The following is a 14,176-nucleotide window of genomic DNA, read 5'->3' on the forward strand; positions in this document are numbered from 1 at the left end:
AAGGTATCCAAAGTGAGTTTCCTTTTAGATTAGAAAATATTTGATTCTTCACTTCACTTCCCTAAATTTTGAATTCCAAACCAATTGTATTTGAACCTTTAGACTTAATTTCATTTTAAACCTAATCCCTTATTGTCAAAGTACTTCACATTCCTCTTTTTTGAGGAGGAAGGTTAAGAGCAGGGATGGCTGAGAGCTTTCCTGGCGATTGATACACATGGAATTATTTAAACAAAGTCACGGATACCTTTGGGTCTGGGGGAAGCAGTCAGAGCTGGGCTTTTGCCCTGGTGGTGATACTTGGAGTGGAAGGAGAATTAGGGCAATTCTTAGAACTTGGAGAGAAAATTAATTCTTACTGTTGAGTTCCCTGCAGATGTGTTGCAACCACTCCATATCCAGGCTCCAGGAGATTGTTTTTCTTAAACAATTCTCTATTGTTATTAAAAGTACTAGTGTTGTCTTCACACATGTTGGACACTAGCCCCGTGGTTTGTTGAAGCTTGAGAAACTTTGGAGGGAAAACCGATTAAAAAAAAAAAAATCTTTGCATAAAGTGAAACAGTGCTTTTGCATACTTTTGTCTGGCCAGCAAGAATCTTGTAGGAGTTTGCTGTACTTTTACAGCTGACAGGTGCTAGAACTATGGTCAGAGATAGAGTGAAATACAGTCAATTTTTAAGAGTGAGGATTTTGTGAATATGACTGACTTGATCTTTCCAGATGAGAGATCTTTTTCCATCTGTATATAACATATGTCAAGAGTGGTTAACAAATGAAATGAATGTTTATTTCAAAATGTAAAAAATGGTGTTGCCACTTTAGACCTCAGAAACTAAGTACTCTATTTTTATACTAAGTAATGAATTCTCTGGTCTAATTCATTACTTAGTATAAAAATATAGTATTAAAAAAATTGAAATACTACCTATGAAAAAAAGAAAGTAGAACCTTATGATTTCTTCCTTTATCTTTTGTATTCATGCATGCATATGTTAAATTTGTATTTGGTTGCTGACTTTCATTAGCCACTTCTTTGATTAGACATGATGACGCAGGAGAAAAATTGAGTTCTTTTCTTAAAGGGCTCAGTTTCTTTAGTTTCTGTGGAAACTGTCCTGAACTAACAATTGCCTCTTCCTTAGATGCTTCCATTTTGGATGACCGCATTGGCACTTGTTCCTACGGGTTTAGGGCAACACATCTTGTTGGGGCTGGTGTATATTTTGGCACATGCTTTCATCTTCCCTTCAGGTATTCTTCCTGTCCATTTTTTTTTCTTTTCCCTGCTTCCTTCATACTTTAGAGGGGGAAAACTGTTTCCTTAGATGTGTTAACCGTTTTATTCCTGATGTTTCTTTACTGGGATATCTTCTCCTTATTTATGACAAAAATTTCCCCCTTGAGACTTTGCACAAGTTCTGTGGCTGTGTAAGAGCTGCCATTGCTAATACTCAAGGGTTTGATAACCCACTTGTGAGGCTCCATCTCTTAAGCATATAAAGAGGCCCATTTTCAAATGGGGTTGGTGTTTGTAGGTAGTCTTGGACACAAACCCAGAAAATTCCATACCCACTGTAGGGGGCAGGTAACCAGAGTGATTAGGTGGAGTGGTTGGTTGTAGATGCCTGATTTGGAAATAAGAGTTTGGGATCTTTCCATTCCTTTAGTCTCCCCTACCCCTTCTCTTTTTGCTTATAAGTCAAAAAGTCTTTATTTTTTGCCTTCTCTGTGCCCGGCACTGTGTAAGCTATGAGGAAGAGATCTAAGATGCTGACTTTGCCCTCAGAAGGCTTAAAATTTTGTCAGGGATGCAAGAAAGAGATAGATGATAGAACAACTTAAGTGTGACATAGACTTGACAGTTTGAAAGACAGATGAGACCCACAAGGGTCTGCTTATACACGAATACACAGGACAAACAAAACTGAAGACCTAGCCCTTTTGAAGATCAACCTTTCTACTGAGGGGAAAAGAAACTTCACTTCAATGAAGGGAATTTGTTTATTTTTTAGGCACTCCCATGGTAATCAACCCTATAATCTGAGACCTTCCTGTAAGCAGTAGCTGAACTATGGAGAGGGAGGGAGAGAAAAGGCAACCTAATCATTTATATACCTGAATGGAGGAAGTATGGGAATTCCAAATGACTAAAGCAACAAAATGTAACAAAGGATCAGGTACAACCCCAAACCCTGAGGGAGCTTGGAGAGTTTCTGGCTTCACCCAATGAGGACTTTGATGCTTATTTTAGATGTATCAACTTCATGTGTCATCGACGTCAGCTGCTATTTTGTCTCAAAACATCCTCCTGCAGCTGGTGGTGTGCCAGTCTCCAAAAGCTGTCTCTGGGAGAATGAGTTGCTGCTTTGCTTTGGTCTTAAGAAGTACTTTAGTCTATTTCTTTTATTTTCTAAGTTTTATTATTGGCTCATATTTTTATTATAACACAGTTGTTTCTTCCCATATTCCATCTTGAATTTGTTCTTGTGTAATGAAAACATACACTCAAGGCAACCAAAAGATAAGCTGTATTTGACCTTGTATGTTTCATTTCACATCTATAATCCTCACATATACTGAGGAAAAAGGTATATTTATTTTCTTGTCAGTTCTCCAGGACTGAGATTATCTATTACATTTATCAGTTAATCAACAAACATTTATTAAGTGCCTGGCACATGGCAGGCTAAAGCACTTTCATAAGTTTTATTACTTTTTGATGTTATTGTTTATATTACTATAGTCATTGTATCACTTCCTCTCTATTCCATAGTTCTCTGAATTTCTTATTCTTCATTTCTTCTGATACAATACTCTTCTGTTGTATTCACATATCAGAATATGATTGGTAGCTTCTTAAATGGGCACTTATTTTGTTTCCAGTTCTCAGGCAGTTGAGGGCATAACTAGCTAGTGGACCTTGCTGGACTCAAAATAATACCTGGAATTGTATCTTTCCTCAAACACTGACTTGCAGTATGACCCTTGGCCAATCTTCAATCTCTCTCATACTATCAGTTTCCTTATCTGTAAAATAGGGATTATAAGAACATTTACCTTAAAGGGAAATATTTGTAAAGTGATTTGCAAACCTTAAAGCACTCTGAGGGTATCCCAAAAGTCAGTACTCTAAACTTTAATAGCTCCAGTTAAGCTCTAATTGCACATAAGCTATTAAAGCTTAAGACTACTCTAAGACTTTTGGGACACTCTGCATAAATACTAGCTATGATTTTTATTGTTAGTACAAAGAGTGCTAGCTGTGAATTCTCTCTCTCTCTGTTTATGAATTATGTCATGTATGTATGTATTTTAAGGAATGTGTGTGTTAAATGCCACACTACCTTTCTTTCTATTGTTGGCCATCTGTGTGGTGATAGGATTGCCGATTGAAACACAAGCTCTTTCCAGAGTCTTGAAAGAAATCTTATAACCCCCAAATTCCACTGTTATCCACAAGGGGCTGTTGAATACTTAAAAGTATGCACAAAAGACATGAAATCTGCGTACAAGAAATTTGAAATGGAAAAATAATACATACATATGTGAAATCTAGAAATGAGATAGGAAATTATGTAGAAATTCTGACCCTGGAAATAAAAATATTTAAGAAAAAGTTCAAGGAGAAACTTAAGTTTAAACAGAGCCCTAAAAGATCTAATCAATACATAGGAAGATTGACTAGTGATATCAGAAATTAAAATAAAATTCTTTGGCTTGTAAGAATACATCCTTCCCAGAATTTTCTTAAAAGAAAGAAACTACTTTTTAGGAAAACTGGCCAGAGTAGAGAGTGTGTTACCAGTAAGGCAGGTCCAATAGCTTTGGCACAGATTGGCTCATTGAAAAAAGATGGCAAATACTTTATTAAACCTTTTCTTCTTCTTTTTTTGAATACATTTTCTTTTTCCTTATTTATATGTTAAAATAATTTTTAAACTTTAAAAAAAAATTTTAAGTTCCAAATTCTATCTCTCCCTTCACTTCTTCTCTCCCTTCCCAAGACAGTAAGCATTTATAAAAATCTCTTAACAGGTATGTTAAAGCAACATATTTAATTACATAGTACTAAATTCCTATCTCAGATATCTTAACAAATGTCTCCTGCTAGATAAAATTCTTCTGAAACTTATTTCTTCTCTTCCCTATTTCCTTTCACCACAACTTTATTTCCTCTTTTTTTTCCTGGGATTGGTAATTACTAGAAAGTATGCCAACAACCTTTGCTTGTCTAAGAGTTCATCCAGAGATCAGGCAAAGTTTTAGAGGGGCCAAATGTAGAAGCCTTCATTTTCCATTAACATTTTGAAATAACTTCTTTTTGTCATTAGACTTGCTAGGAGGAATAATTCAGAGCACAATCATGTTTCTGATAGAGTTGTACTTTGTGAGTTTAAGGAGCCTAGAGGTAGATTTCCTGTTGGGATTTGATTGTGCTAAAAGGTTGTCCTCTTTATTCTTTTTTTCATTTTATATATATATATATAATGTGTGTGTGTGTGTGTGTGTGTGTGTGTGTGTGTGTGTGTGCATATTTTCATATGAATAGAAATGGCTTTAATTTTTTTTATCTGAAAATTGTCTATTCATATCCTTTGACTCTTTCTCAGTTGGGGAATAGTTGGGATTCTTATAAATTTGAGTTAATTTTCTATGTTTTTTAGAAATGAGGCCTTTATTAGAAATATTGGATACAAAAATTTCCTCCTGGTTTTCTGCTTCCTTTCTACTTTTGGCTACATTGGTTTTGTTTGTACAAAAACTTTTAAATTTAATATAATCAAAATTGACCACTTTGAATTTCATAATGTTCTCTAGTTATTCTTTGGCCATAAATTCCTTCCTTCTCCAGAGATCCAAGAGGTAAACCTATCCCTTTGTTCTCCTAATTTACTTACAGTATCACCTATGATTCATGATTTATGTCTAAATCATGAACTCATTTCAACCTTATCATGGTATAGAATTCTAGGTGTTGGTCAATGCCTTGTTTCTGCCATACTATTTTCTGGTTTTCCCAGCATTTTTTGTCAAATAGTGAATTCTTATTCCAGAAGCTGGAGTTTTGGAGTTTATCAAACACTAGATTACTGTAGTCAATGACTATTGTGTCTTGTGAATCTAATCTATTTCACTAATCCACTACTTTATCTTAGCTAGTACCAAATGGTTTTGATGATCATTGCTTTAGGTCTGATTCAACTAGGCCACCTTCTTTTGCCTTTTTTTTCCCATTAATTCCCTTGTAATCCTTGACCTTTTGTTTTTTCCAGATGAATTTTATTATTTTTTCTAAATCTATAATTTCTTGTCACTGAATAAGTAGATTAATTTAGATAGAATTATCATTTTTATTATATTAGTTTGGCCTATCTATGAACACTTGATATTCTTTTACTTGTTTAGATCTAACTTTATTTGTGTGAAAAGTGTTTTGTAATTGTGTTCATATAGTTCCTAGTTTTGTCTTGGCAGGTAGACTCCCAAATATTTTATATTATCTATAGTTATTTTAAATGGGATTTCTCTATCTCTTGCTGCTGGACTTTGTTGGTAACATATAGAAATGCTGATGATTTATGTGGGCTTATTTTATAAGAGTTATTCTTTTAAAAAATATATTAATACCATTTCTCTATAGTCTCAGGCACCTGAAATGGTCATTTTTCATATCCTTCCTTAAATTAAAGGTTTTTTTCTTCCAAAGGCCCCCATTAAAATGCAGAACTATCATAATGCATTGTAATCAATAGCCATTAATGTTTCATAACATGAATTCTAGCGTTCCCTAGTTGTACTAAGGGTCTGAGGGATTGGGACATAAGAAAATTAAATTTTGTTGGGAGTCAGCAATATAAAAGATTTAGGAACATAATTCTCTGCTCCTTAAACCTCTCTTCACTTCTCTATTCTACCAGTTATTTGGGGTATTAGTAGGGAAATATACTATAGAACTTAAACAATTTTGCTTATTAAATTTTTTTCTCTTCCCATGATCAGACAGCATTAACTTTATTCATTTTTTTCTGACCTTTGTTAAGAATGGCCTCCCCTGGAAGTCCTAGGATCATGAATGTACAACTGGAAAAGATCCTAGAGATCATTTGGTCCCACCCCTGAGGTGCAGAGAGTAGCTTTCCTAAAGCCACATAGATTGGAACTCATGTCGTCTGGCTTCAAATCCAGTCTTCTTACTACTTTACCGGATTGCTTCCCCTTCCTTTTCAGTCCCTTTGGTGCCCATTCTTTGAAGAGGTAGAATTTTGGTATTGGAAGTAATCTTAGAGTCACTTAGTGTGACACATTTTACATATGAGGAAACAGGAAAGAGACTCAGCCATGGTCATTCACACAGGCAGATCAAAAGAATGTGGGTCACTTTTTAAAAAGTTCTTCAGAGAATTTCAGGATGGTGAAAAGCCTCTCCTGGCTTGGACTCTTTTCCCAAAAAAACAAATTGTGCTAGGACAGAGCTTATTAGACACAGTGAACACTGGGAGTGAAGAAAGAAACGTTTATCCAGCTAACCAGGGAACATCAAGGGAAAATTCCTTACTTGCTTAAACATTCTGAAAATATTTTCTGCCATTTGATTTCTTTAGAACCAAAACTAATAGAAAGATACTTTTTGGGGGATGAGGGGAGAGGTCTAGGTCCCCAAGTAGAGAAACATCATTTGGCTCTGAATTCTACTGGGTGAGTAGTTAATGGTCCTTCTCTGGGATTACTAATTAAGCACCTCTGATTCTACAAGTGTGTGTATGGCGGTGTGGGGGGATATTAAGCAAATATAATAACTGTACTTTTTCTATGATTTAGCTTGTTTCATTTATTTTAATGAATTAATTAGGCAGGTTATACTTTATATTATAAAGTCTCTTAAGGAATAATAATAATAATAATAATAATAATACAGAGCACTTGGTAAGAATCTCAATAGAAGGAGCCTTTTGACTAGCTTGTAGCAAAGAAGGGAGGAAGCATCTTGTCTTTTCTCATTGGTATCCAAGTTGGATGGTGGCTTTGGTGCCCCAGCAGGGAAGTGGGAGACAAGAGAGAGAGCAATCTGGTCTGATATCACGTTGTTGAAGATGGATTCCACCTCACTCAAAGATCTGTAAAGTAAGAGCTTTGGAAGCTGAGTACAGATGGTGGAATGAGGAGACTAATTTTCTTGTTGGCCTTTGTCCACAGAACAAGCTATTTTACAACTCCCAATCCAACAAGTGCTTATCAAGCCCTTTTACCGTGTGACAGATCAGGGAGGCTTTTCCTTTATTCTTGTGTGAAGCATCTTAATGTGGTTTCCCAAAATAGAATACAAGGGTAAAAAGAAGCAATTTATAGTAAACAAGTGCTTACTATCAGTGGTTAGAGAGGAACTATAATAGAAATATCCAGGAAATAGACTGGAAGTTCTGAATTAGAATTATTCATTATGCCCACTACCAGTACTCAGAAAATTAAAGGACTTCTCTTTAGAATTGGACCTTGGCCCTATCCCTCTGTTTTCCATGGAGATTCAACAGAAGTTCTTATGTTTCTTCAGCCTCTTAGAGTAGTAGCATTAGTAGTAACAATAATATTATTGTGTTTTAAGGTTTATGAAGCATTTTACATAGAGTATCTTTTCTGATCTTCACAATCCCACAAGATAGGTGCTATTGTCTTCCTTCTTTTAGAGATGGGGAAACTGAGGTTGATAGAGGTTAATTGATTTTCCCAGTTAGTAAGTTTCTGAGGCAAGGTTTGAGCTCAGGTTTTCCTAACTCAAGTCCAACACTCTAGACCCTGAACCATTTAATTGTCAAGTACAAGGACATATTTTATTATACAATACGAAAAAATTGTTACAGATAAGCAAGTTATAGAGATAACAGATTAGTGAATATTTGTTTTTTTTAGTTTTACTTTGCTTCACTCTTAGCTCAATTGGGCTTTCTCTTTTCCTTTCCCTATCTCCCTCCAGCACCTATATGGATTATTTAACCCTTCTTGATACCTACATGTAGAATTTTTTCTCCATGTTTAAACAGTTTGTCCGTGTTGAGTTCATTAAAATTGATCTTTGATATTAGCATTTATATCTTAAATTTTCTGCTAAGTTCAGATTTGGTTGATAAAATTTCTGAAAATCTGCAAGTTCGTTGAATGTCCATTTTTTTCTTATTCAGAATTTTATTGGATATGATATTTTTGGCCACAGACCTAATTCTTTTGATTGTCAGTAGATATGATTCCAGGACCTGTAGTCTTTTATTGTCCCTGTTGATCAGTTTACACATAGAATATTTTGAACCATTTGCTTTGGGCATCTTTCTCAAGTTAGCCCTTCCCACTCTGCTCTTTAATCTAAGACTTTCCAGGGCAAAGGCAAAAAGTAATCTTCACCTTCCTATTCCAAAATATTTTCCAGGTTTTACATTCCATTCTCCTTTAAAGCGCCAAATATTTTTATGGGATATGAATTTACATTTGAGTAGTGACTATAATTATATAACATAACTTTTATCTGCGCTCAAAAAGCTCAGAACAACATTATACATATCTTGGGACAATGGAGAAAACAGAACACACAGGAGAAAAATAAAACCAAAGATTCATGAGGTATGTTATTGTAGAGCTTATTAATTAACTTGCTTTATGTGAAAGAGAAAAGCCATCCTTTTAGGGAGTCATTTTTATAGGTTGTTTTTTTTTTTTTCTTTTTAATATGAGATAAACTATAGTATCCTTCAATTTCACTACTGACAGTGGGTGAATAATTTAAAGAAAAGAAAAGTGCTTCGGGAGCAGAAAATTAATCACTGAAGAAAGTCTTGGTCTACTTTGGGAATCTACTGAGTTGTCATTTCATTTACTGCATTGTTTCTCAGTTGGCAAAATAGTGACATGTTTTATTTTGTTTTTTTCTTCTCTCTCTTTCTTTAGAGGAGAGTGTATGCAGACCCCCTTGAGAAGCTGGAGAATGATGGTGTGCAGCTTCATGAGTGAAACCACATTTTGAAGATCAAAGATTGAGGTAAGTGGGAATGGGAAACCATTATGATAATAGTTTTTTGGCTAATACCTGACTCACTTTGTCTTTATCCAGAGAAATTGTTAGGTTGCCTTGTGAACCACTGGTAACTATTTCTTTCTCTCTCTCTCTCTCTCTCTCTCTCTTTAAAGCAATTTGATTTAATTAGGGTTTTTCCATAGAACCTCTGAGTGGAAAGAGTACTTGATTGAGAGTCACAGGACCTGAGTTCAAATCCTCTATTTACTACCCACTAGCTGTTTGATTTTAGGGAAGTCACTTAATGTCTTTCAGCCTTAGTTTTCTAATCTGTATATGTATATATATTTTTGTTGTGTTCTTATATTGTTCCCTGATGTCATTTCTCTAAATGCATCTGGTCCAGGGAGAAGCACACTAATTCGAGTTAGAGAACTAGTCTTAATTCCTGCCTTATTATATATGTGTATATATATATATAATTATATATATGATATATAATTATTTATAAATATTTAATAAATAAATATAAATATATATTATATATAATATATAAAATATAAATTATATATATATATATATATGCCCCAGGAAAGGGGCTTAATGTCTCTGGGCTTTATTTTCTACATATGAAAAAGGAAAGGAGTCTCTGAAGTCCTCTCAACCCGAGAACTCTGTGAAGTGGACTTCTTCGTGGCTATTAGCTAAATTGTGGTATTGAGGTGTGGGAGTAGGGGCATTTCTATATTCTTAATTCCAGAGCTTTAAGATATTGGAACTATGTGTCAAACACAGAAATTCATATTAGGAATTGTTTGGTCCATTATCCAAGATTCTAGGAAATCTCATTTAAATTAGCTCTGTAGGTATACTCTGGAATGAATTGAATCCCCCCAAAAGATCTAAAAGTCTCCACTTTGGAGCTATTTTGGGTCTAAATCACCTCTCTTGGAACCAGATGATAGGGACTTCCTCCTTTACCTACACTACCCCTCACTTGGGATAATTAGGTTGCAAAATAGTCCTGTGTAGACTAAGCTCAAGGCAGATCTTTTCAGTGTGGCTAGGAGAGAAAAATGACAACATCATCATCCCTTGTTTAATTTTCAAGGACTGCAAAGTCATGTAGATGGAGAGATAGTTGAGATGGTAGGAACAGGGAAGATTATTAGAAGTATGCTCACCGAGTTTCTGTTGAATTGTTTGTGCATACTCCATTGAGTTCAGAGTAAAGGAGCACTTCCTGTATTCCTAAAGCAGATCCCTGTGAAGCCAAATTGTGGCTTCCCATGTTTTATCTTCGCTTCATGTGCTTTTAGCATCTGTTCTGATACTTGTGGAGGCTTTCAGGGAGCGTAGCCTATTAATGATAATCATAGTGAGGTACTGACCAGAGAGGTAAATCAAAGCACTGAAACATATTAGCATGGAGCGGAGGTAATTTGACTGTGGCCATTACAGATATGCCTAAAGAGTTCTTTTGATTTTTATAGTATTAAAGCATATATTTTTTAAATTAGTGATCAATTAGTGACCTCTTTCCCTCCTCTTTAACACATTGTTGGAAGGAGACTCCCTTCAAAACTTGTTTTGCTCCTTCATGCAAACATGAGTTTGAACAAATCACCTAACAGCTCACTCAAGATGACTTTGAGCAAGACAGTGAGATATTGTTTGATTTCTTTCTGTTTCTGCAGTGCAAGGTGTTTACAGCAATTTCCCTCTTTTTACTGAGCAAATGCTGTATATACAAGGAGACTTCTCTTGCTTCTTTATGTGAAAACTACAGAGTCAGAAAACCCTTTGCTGTCTTGCAGGCTTGGCACAAAATCATAGGGCTTCTTTGTTTTTCAGTCCCTGGTAGAGATTCTTGGTAGGTTTTATTTTTGTGGCATGGGACTTGGGAGGAGTTTTTAGTATGATATTTATCAGGACATTACTTCTAAGAAGTATCTGATTAATGAGCCAGAGTGAATTTAATACTCACTTATGAGAATACCAAAAAAAAAAAAAGATGCAAACCAATCCCATTTGGCTGAAAAAGCCCAAACAGGCTTTCTGAAGTCAAGAGCCAGCCCTGGTGGAAGACCCCTGACTTTCTTTCTGCATGGTGCTTGCACAGTTAGGATTCTTCGGGGACCTCCAATTAACTTGCTTCACAGGAGGTTTAGGAGAGTGAATATCAGATCAATCTGCCTTCTTGGAATGGTGAAGGTGCAAAAGGACACTTGGAAAAAAGTGCACTTTGGAACTGGGAGCTTGACTTTCTGGGTTCCAAAGGATAGGAAGTGGTTAATAGGAGCCTGTTGGTCTCTTCTGCTCGAGATGCATCCCCTGAGAAAAGCTTACATTCCTGGGTCGCTCATCATGTCTGGGGATGGACAAGGTAGGCTTAAGTGTTCCTCTGGCCATCTCCAAGAAATGCACTACCTTGGGCAGGCTTTAGCTTTTCACTTAACTCGAGGATATATTGTTGATTCCTTTCTCTGCCTGAGGCCGATCTGTGCAAATTGCTTTACAGTTCTCCAAGATTTGGTATTTATCTTGCAATGCCGCCAGGCTTCCAACATGTCACAAACCTCAGGCTTGAACTCTGCTGGTCTCTTTGATCCAGTGAATGTGGGTGACACACACACACACAGACTGATTTAGAGAACTTAAGGCGGGGGTCAAGTGTGAATGTAGTGTTTGGGGGCCACCCAGGCTAATCCTGTGGTCAAGCACCCCTTGAAATTTGGTATAGCAGGAGAAATGCAGAGCCAGAGTTTGAAGAGGACAGGTAAGAAACTTCTGCTGCTTCTAAAATGATTCCAGCTGGTTTACATCCCAAGGAATGATAGGAGTAGCTGGTTTCTCTGGTCCTGGTCCTGGTCCTATAATGGGCTTAATCATTTACCTCCTTTAGACTAAGATAATAGATTGGCAAAGAAGGAGTGCGTCAGGTGTTGGTTTATCCTAGCATGACCAAACACTAATTTTGGGGGGTTTTGGCAGCAGCATTTCAAATACAAATAACATAAATTGGACTCCAAGTAAAAAAATATTAATACTCATTACTCTACCAGTGCCAGTAAATAGACAGCACTTTGCTTCATAGATGGAGGACAAGGGAGTAGAGATCTTCCTTTTTTAATTTTAGGATGTGACTTAAGAGTTGTTCATCTTCTTTCAAGTGGAACTCACTTTAAAGTGGGAGATAAAAGATCTTAGAAGAATATAATGACAATTTTCCTTTTACCTACACTCCCAATTCTGCTTTTTTATCTCATTTGGGTAGAAAAGTCATCCTAGGTGGATTCGAAGATTTGGAAGGGAGGGTTAAAGTACATTAGAGCAACTACCTCTCTGAGCCTTAGTTTCCTCAACTATACAGAAGTTTTTGGACTAGAGGGCCTTTCTGGCTCTAGACCTATAATCCTATAGTTCTAAGAATTGGGGTGATTTTTCTTTTAGAGTTCACATTTATTTGGATACTCTTCTTAACTTTTTTTTTTGCCGGGTTTAAGACTTTTTGAGCATTCTTTGGCCCTGGGAGAGAGTTGTATAACCATAAAACTTGAGAATCCTGGCCATAGAAGAAATGTTCCTTTAAAAACCCCAAGGACAGAAAATTGAATGCAGCTGTGCACAAGAATTATGAAGCCAAGTGATAGTTCAGTTTGGGGAGTGCCATGTGCAACTTTCCCAGCCCACTCATGCTGTGGTCCCTTGGAGATGGGAGAAGAGGGTTTTTTTGTTGTTGTTGGTTTTTTTTTTCTCCAAGTCTGGAAGAAGAATTAGAAATTGGACTTCCTGCATACTTCTGTGATGTGGTTCTTTGAAAAGGCAGGATGGCGGAGTGGGGACTTCTTGTTGCTAATTGTTACCCATCTTCTTGCTTGCTCCTAGTGGCCTTCATATGGCACACTGGAATTTGAGCCATTCCTTGAGCATTGCCATGCTTTTGTAGACTTAGTGTACTTCATGAGTCTCAAAGATTACATATCTTAGAAATCACAACATTGGAACTAGGTGGGACCTCACCAAGCACCTAGTTCAATCTAGTCCCATTTTCTTTCTTTCTTTTTTGTTTTTACTGAAGCAATTGGGGTTAAGTGACTTGCCCAGGGTCAAACAGCTAGGAAGTGTTAAGTGTCCGAGACCAGATTTGAACTTGGGTCCTCCTGACTTCAGGGCTGATACTCAATCCATTGTGTCATTTAGCTACTCCTCTAATCCCATTTTCTTAATTAAACAATTAAGAGGAATGGGGTGAAATAAATGATTTTTCCAAAGACCACATGGACACCTGGGTAGAGGTTAGCCAGAGAGTCTGAGTCCCAGATAAGGTTGTGACACACATAGATTCTGCTTTGGGAGGTGAAGGAGGAAAAGTGGAAAGCATTTATTAAGCCCCTACTATGAGCCAGGCACTGTGCTAAGTGCTTTACAAATATTATCTCATCTGATCCTCTGGCGTAGTATCCTTCTTCTAAATGTGACCTTTAAAAAAATAATGGCTCTATTAGCCCTGTTCACCTTCTGATTTGATAAAAATTAAGTTGCTCTTTTTCTGCTATTAGCTGGGTGGACATTGTTAGGTTTCTGTTGAAAGCATCTAAGATGGTCTGCTTTTAATCACATTGCTCTGTTAGACCTTGAAATGATGATTCATGTTTCTTCCTGCACAGGATTAGATTACTGTAATTGTTATTTGCTAGACGCCCACTGGGGATCCGTATCATTGCTTGTTTGGTAGAGAAAGTGGTATTGGGTTTCTGGTGAGAAAGGGATTGAATCTGCCTATTTTAAAGTCCTTGGGCAACACCAAAAATATTGATGGAGGACTATTCTCGGCCATAAGATATATTCTGAAAAGGAACTGTATCCTTTCTTTACAACTTGCAATATACATAAGTAAACAATAATGATTAACTGATAATGCTAATAAATTTACCTTTGCATGTAGTTCTTCATAAGTGTCCACAAATATGTTTTTAATTGAATTAAGAGAAAGGTGTCCTTCAAGGGGGAAGATTAGGATGCTGGGAGCAGACTGTGCTTCAGCTTCACAGAGGAATTGAATTTTAAATAATGGCTGCTACATTAGGATATACTGCACATATGGTAAGGCCTAGACAGAGAGGCTGAGGAATAAGAAATTAATCACCACAGACAAGGAACAGTGAGAAAGTA

General features: G+C 36.4%; 1 protein-coding gene across 2 annotated transcripts in view; it reads left to right on the top strand.

Moving 5' to 3' along the window:
- The window catches only part of SVIL (supervillin), a 256,175-nt gene that overhangs the window by 58,978 nt on the left and 183,021 nt on the right, over nucleotides 1–14,176 (top strand). For both annotated transcript variants that reach the window (XM_052001683.1, XM_052001684.1), the window contains one exon: nucleotides 8,935–9,025. The gene's annotated coding sequence lies outside the window, so the exon portion shown is untranslated. The remainder of the gene's footprint in view (nucleotides 1–8,934; nucleotides 9,026–14,176) is intronic.

The sequence above is a fragment of the Antechinus flavipes genome, chromosome 5, assembly GCF_016432865.1.
Source record: "Antechinus flavipes isolate AdamAnt ecotype Samford, QLD, Australia chromosome 5, AdamAnt_v2, whole genome shotgun sequence".
Taxonomy (NCBI): Eukaryota; Metazoa; Chordata; class Mammalia; order Dasyuromorphia; family Dasyuridae; genus Antechinus; species Antechinus flavipes.